At 35.6% G+C, this 7,009-nt stretch overlaps 1 protein-coding gene across 5 annotated transcripts in view; it reads right to left on the reverse strand.

Moving 5' to 3' along the window:
* The window catches only part of LOC106458564 (CD9 antigen-like), a 63,464-nt gene that overhangs the window by 49,898 nt on the left and 6,557 nt on the right, over positions 1-7,009 (reverse strand). For 2 of the 5 annotated variants that reach the window (XM_013918082.2, XM_022384815.1), the window contains exon 1: positions 5,490-6,416. The exons of 2 other annotated variants lie outside the window; for them this stretch is intronic. The gene's annotated coding sequence lies outside the window, so the exon portion shown is untranslated. Of the gene's footprint in view, positions 1-5,442; positions 5,467-5,489; positions 6,417-7,009 lie in introns of those variants that run through there. One more of the 5 variants, XM_022384818.1, reaches the window with a different exon arrangement.

Genomic DNA, 7,009 nt, shown 5'->3' on the forward strand with positions numbered 1-7,009 from the left:
ACGAATTACCTTTAGTTAGGGTCTTCTACTACACGAATTACCTTTAGTTAGGGTCTTCTACTACACGAATTACCTTTGGTTAGGGTCTTCTACTACATGAATTACCTTTGGTTAGGGTCTTCTACTACACGAATTACCTTTGGTTAGGGTCTTCTACTACATGAATTACCTTTGGTTATATATATTCGTTCTTTTTTTGTCCAGTTAATTCTTCACGTATATTTGTAGTGAACAGTTGAAATAAGATATTAAGCAAGGAAACTGCTAAGATAGGCATACCTAAACACATTCTCGTGATGCCTGAAAATCTTGGATGTTTAGTAACACACCCTCTGGAAAATTCTCACACTATTAAATCAATAATTGAACTATATAATTTATGAGATCACTGCTATTTTCTCACACTTTTCGGAATAGATAATATGAACATTTAATTTCCATCTCTGGAAATATAGTTAATATAATCAATTTACCGAAAACATCATTAATTGTATGGCAAGAAATATCAAGTACTCTCTATTCCAAACTGTCCTTAACCCTCAAATATTCTTCATGCGTCCTTAACCCTCAAATATTCTTCATGCGTCCTTAACTTTCAAATACTGTTTGCCCCCCCCCCCCAGTGGCAAAGAGGTGAGTCTGAAGGCTTATAACGCTAAAATCCGGGGTTTGATACCCGTGGTGGGCACAGCACAGATAGCCCATACGTTATGCTGTTGATGCATTTTTAGCCCTGAGATTACCGATTTGGTTTTATAAAGTTCACTATGGGTGGTCCCTCGGTGAGACAGCGGTATGTTTACGGACTTACAATACTAAAATCCGGGGGTTTGATACCCGTGGTGGGCCAACATATTGTATCTTTGGGAGTAGTTTAGTGTTTTTTGCCGGTCAGTGTAAATAATGCTAATTTTCTGTGTAAAAAACGAAGGATTTGTTTGTTTGAAGCTAAGCACAAAGCTTCACAAATGGGCTATCTGTGCTCTGCCTACCATGGGTATCAAAACCCGGTTTCTAGCACTGTAAGTCCGCAGACCTCCCGCTGTGCCACTGAAAGTCGAGGACCCTCAAACAATCTGGCGAATAAATAGTTTTAAAAAAATGGATTTATAAAACTAGTGAAGTCTGGTGAATATTTACGGAACCTCGCAGTGAATCTATACATCCTGAAGGCGGACTAAAGTACCTTCAATCCCCCTCCACACACACACACACACACGTGCTAGTTTAACCGGCCTGTATTTATTTTATGTATTTCTTGCCTGTTTGTTGAGTATTAATTAAGTGAACAATATGAATTTCATATGTTCTTCATCTCACACAGTTTTAAAAACATCCCCATTGATGATTTTTGGCCATGCACGCCCTCCTCCCCTTTATTGTTTCCTTTGAATTTAAATAATTCAAAATCAAATTTTCCTAAACGTAGTGGGGGAGACCCCCCTTTTATCACTGCCATGCCGTTCAGACAGTTTTCTTTCTCACATACATATTAAGTTTGTAATAGCTAGAATCTTCATTTTTTTTTATGTGTTTAATAACAAGGGACAGATTGATCGACCGCGCGCGCGCTGCCCCACAAAATTCCTTTTTAAAATGTGTTGGTTTAATTCACTCTAAGAAATGCTCGTTTCACACGTGTTTATTACAAGCAGAAATCAGTGTGGGTTTATATGCAAAAATACACTGTTCGTTTGCAGATTAAGCGGGCATGCAATAATACGATAAAAACCATCTCTATAGATTGGGCCGTGATTAAAGACGGATAGTGAAAGAAGATTAAAGATAAAATTAGTGAATACTTTCACAACTGAAAGGGCGATTGAAGCATGTTTTCTGAGTTCGTTGTGAATACAGATGCATGTAGGTTGTTTATGGTTAATTATAACCACGGTTCGAGCATTACACCGAAGCGTATCAACGGTGGTAATGACAATTTCGACGTACCGTGCACGTGTTTCAAAGAAAAAAAAGGGTTCGTATTGATGTAGAAGAGTTGCATTTTATATGTTTATTTAAAGAACAAATTTAATTTTCTTTCGAATGTAAATCGTAACGAAAACAATAAACGTAGCACATTGATAACACTTGTCTGCCGTATTAACGACTCAAAATGACATTACCCAAGTACGGATATCTATTCTCCTTTGATTTGATAATAAATCAAGGCATTGAACGAAGCTTTTCAGTTATATTTTTGGCCCATGGAAAAAAAATGTATATTCTGAGTGATATAAATGTAATAAAAAACACCTTAGGTGTGAAAAAAAACACAGAAAAAGGAAGATGTCTGTTTGTTTGTTTGTAATTAAGCACAAAGCTACACAATGGACTATCTGTGCTCTGCCCACCACGGGTATCGAAACCCGGATTTTAGCGTTGTAAGTCCGCAGACATACAGCTGTGCCACTGGGGGGGGGGGGCATGTTAAAGAATCCGGTTGGTTCTATAAAGTAAAAGTCTGTTCCGAATAAAAAATAGGGTTGCGATCCTAAAGCTAATGCTGGTTACTATCAAGTGTCACTTTCTTACTTGCTGTATTTGTTGGTGTGTATTGACAAAAATCATGATATCTAATCCCATTATTCTCCCTTGCAGTTTATCAGTTCCACATCTACCATGGAGAAAATTCTGTCTCTTATCATCATCGTTTCAGTTCCATTCATAGTTACTATTAAAGTAGTGCCTAGCCATTATTCTCCCTTGCAGTTTATCAGTTCCACATCTACCATGGAGAAAATTCTGTCTCTTATCATCATCGTTTCAGTTCCATTCACATTTACTATCAAAGTAGTGCCTAGCCATTATTCTCACTTGCAGTTTATCAGCTCCACATTTACCACGTTGAAAAATATTATCATCGTCTCAGTTCCATTCATATGTATTATTAAAGTAATGCCTAGCCATTATTCTCACATGCATTTTACCACGTCTACCACACTGAAAAGTATATTAATTGTTCTCAGTTATTTTATTCATTCTTACCACATAAAGTTTATAACATGCTATTAGTTCCCTGCTTCGATTCACGCAACGTTATTGTTATCACATTAGAAAACTATTACTAAATGCCAGTTCTTCAATTAAATTTCACACTATTATAACATACAAGGTCTTCTTTTTATTTTTAAATTCCCTTTTAAAAATAAAATCCTTTAGGTAATATAAAACAAACTTAAAAGTAATAATTAAAAGAAAACAAAAACTCTTTATGAAAAAATATAGTTTAAAATAAATATATTTGTACCTTACTACTTCAACAAGTTATCATGTTTTAAGAATAATGATCAACATAGACAAAGTATTCAGATATGCATTTTCAATTATGTAAGCATACAACTGATACTAGGCCTACCAAAACATTACGTTAGTTTCATTTGTTTGTTTATTTTTTGAATTTCGCGTAAAGCTGTTTGAGAGCTATTAGCTCTAGCTGTTCCTAACTCTGAAGCAATAGACTGGAGGGAAGGCAGCTAATCAACACTACCCACCGCCAACTCATGGGATTGATCTTCAAATTAGTACGCTATCAAGGCTGAAAAAGAGAGCATCTTTGGTGAAAGAATTCAATCCTACGACCCTCAGATTGCGAGTCGAGTGCTCTAACCACCAGGCCTTGACAGGCCGTTAGTTTAATAACAGGTGACGTGATATTGCACATGCACTTTTAGTTTTTGTTTTCAAAAAAAGAAAAAGAAATAGAAAACAATGCGTTAGAGAAAGTTTCATCAAAGAAAAGTATATCTCCAGAATGTGTGCAAAAGTTTTACAAAATCGTACTAACATCATTAAAACTTCCTTATAACAATAACGTTAGATGTTCAAACGTAGTATTACTTTTTGAAATAGTTAAGAAGAACAAGTGCTAATAAGAACTTTGGCTGATAATCGTGTTTGATGAATATTGATCATTAGTCATTCTCTTAAAATACCGTTTGAGGGCGCTGCGCAGTTAATTTATTGATTCTAGTTCAAAATAATATTTTTAAGGATGTAGACACAACTCAAATTCGAGATAAATTTAATTTATCTTTTATACGCTCTTAAACAACTAATATAATATTGTAGAGCAATTTCATTCCTTAAGCATAATTTAGCTAATTGGATAAGCGTGACTGCTTTTCGTTAGACAGTTAAGCACGTCCCAGGAGGTCTTGCTGTAGGTAGAATACACTGAGAACGTGAGTTGCTCATTTTAAGGCATTCACACAAGAACTGTGTATAATGTAAGTTGCTCAGCTCATATACATCCATACAACTATGTGGTATTCTAAGTTACACTTAAAACCAACAGCTAATTTACTAGAACTACAATAACAGGAGAGTTAATAAGATCTGTAATGAGAAGTGTAATTAAGTTTGACTCGGCTAGAAATGAAGCAGTTACTTAGAGAAAACACTTTATTAAAGGCGAACAAAAAAAAAGGAATACTGCAAGAGATTTCTATTTCAGGTCAAAGCCAAGAGTACTTTTTGCTTTCAGTGTCGGCATCTATGTTGTGCTACTGGAGTTAAGGATCAGATAACTCTACTGGTCAAGAACACAAAGTGGTTCTGTCTTTCCAGCGCCAACTTTACTTAACTAACAAGCAGACCGACAAATAGGAGACGTTTCACGATTACAAGAATAATGAGCTTTACGATTGGTGAATCTTGTGCGTTTAGAATTTGGTAATAAGTTCAGAAACTTTTATTATCATTTTGAAAAGATTGCATGAATAAAGATAGATTATTTTATGGAGTTAGTTATGGTCTCTATATATCACAACTATAGACGATTAAAAGTGTCCTACAAGTGTTCATTCAATACATTTACTGAGTAATGTAGTAAACGTTAGATATATTTATAGAACATCTACGTATAATGTAATAATCTTCACCAAAGACATTTGTTCAAGAACTATGTAGTATTCGACTTATCCTCAGTAAGAGCTGTAAAAACAATAATACTGTAGCTATGCAGAATTCTAGCTGTTTTGATAAAGACCTATAGCTAAGTTGTTCAACTGAATAGTTTACACGTTAAAAATATAGAATCGAGATGTTACACTGAATAATTTGCACAAGAACACGTTATTGAAACACGTTATCACTGAAAACGAAAACGAAACGAGGACAGTTCATCCTTGTTTGGTACACTCTCTCAAATAGAAATGTCACCGAGATAGCTTATTAAACCCTAGATTTAAAAGGGGATTATGGGTAATTGCTATCGAGTTATCACTGTGAATATTTGAAGGAGAAAAGTAGCTAGAAATGATAACTAGTTAGAAATGTCTACAAACCATTCACTTTCTACCACGTCAGCACAGTAATTCATAATCAGTGGAAATTAATATTACTACTTACTGTTAAAGCTGGATTTTGCTAATCGGTTAATCATATTACTACTTACACTTAAAACAGGATTTTGCTAATCAATTAGTCAAGATTACTACTTATTGTTAAAACAGGATTTTGCTAATCAATTAGTCAAGATTACTACTTACTGTTAAAACAGGATTTTGCTAATCGGTTATGTTGCTTGAAAGCAGCTTACTCCTGTAGACGAATGGTACCCAGTCTTGGAACGAAATTCTCGACGAAGAGTGTTATATACTTAGAACAGCGTGCTTGTAAAAGTGGGACACTAGCACTACTGGTCCATATGAAATCTTAAGCTATACATATACTCTCTGATGGTGATAGTTGCAACACGCACAATCGATAGTGCATTAAGTAAGAGAATGAACTGAGGAAAAGTGAAAATGATTGTTTAACAATTTCTACGAAGTAGCAGCTTAGGCAAAAAATATGTGTGTGCTACTTTACGGACTCGACAACTAAAAAGTGTTAAAGCTAGCGGTTAAATACCGTCGGTAGCGCACAAATCACATTAAAACAGAAGGGGAAAGGTTGTGTAAACATCTCCATGTAGAGCACAGTCTTTAGAACGTAACGAGTTCCTCTGCTTTCTTTAGCAAATGTTGCAAACATTTATAACAGTCTACAGGATAAATCGATAACACCACTCTTGCTTACAATTAGTCACAAACTACGCATATATATTTACCGATAATTTCACGCTGTTTCCACAATTACCTGTTTTGAATTCAATGTTTGCTGGCTTCATTGCTTTTACAGTTTCACACAGTAAGCCTACATGGTTTTTAACATTTACTAATGATGATACAGCGCATGCGCAACTCCTTGTAGCACTAGTTTTTGTCTCGAACATCATCCGCAACATCTAGAGCATCGATCTTGATGTGCACTAGCTATGTTGTTAAGCGCTTCAGTTCACCTCCTCCAACGTATCCGTCGACTCGAGGAGAGCGAACCTTCCTGTATCGAGCGATGGAGGAAAAACATAGGATTTGGCTCAGCTACTCTAGCTCGAGCACCAATGGATCACCTTCTGTCTCAGCAGCTATAGGACAAGTGGGTTTAATGAAACAAAAACGAATGAAAGACTAGAACATCCGCACACACGCCATTCGCACAAAGCAAAATCACACACTCACGTAATCCCAGTCAGAATTTTAGCTGCACTCACGAGTCGACTCCAGCTATCACGATCTAATCAAAAACATCTTAGATGTGAAAAAAACAAAACAAAAAAAAACAGGTGAGGCTAAAAAAGGACTGAGTGTGCGACTTAAAGGAATGAAATCAAAATTGACGGCCACACTCTTAACTACACTTATAGCATTGATAAGAATTTTACAGCAAATATTCATTCATTAGTTAGCTAGGCCGAGTATTTTGTTCAACTTGGGGCATGATGGTGGGTAAAACCAAATACGCGGCCTGGCTAACTGATTAATGAATATTTGCTGTAAAATTCTTATCAATGCTATAAGTGTAGCTACCAGTTTGGCTGACAATTTTGATTTCATTCCTTTAAATTGCATATTCAATCCTTTTTTGGCCACACCTTTTTTTTCACACCTAAGGTGTTTTTCCTAGGCACTACTTTAATAGTAACTATGAATGGAATTGAGAGATAATGATAAGAGACATATTTTTC

Source organism: Limulus polyphemus, unplaced genomic scaffold, assembly GCF_000517525.1.
Source record: "Limulus polyphemus unplaced genomic scaffold, Limulus_polyphemus-2.1.2 Scaffold485, whole genome shotgun sequence".
NCBI classification, from domain to species: Eukaryota; Metazoa; Arthropoda; class Merostomata; order Xiphosura; family Limulidae; genus Limulus; species Limulus polyphemus.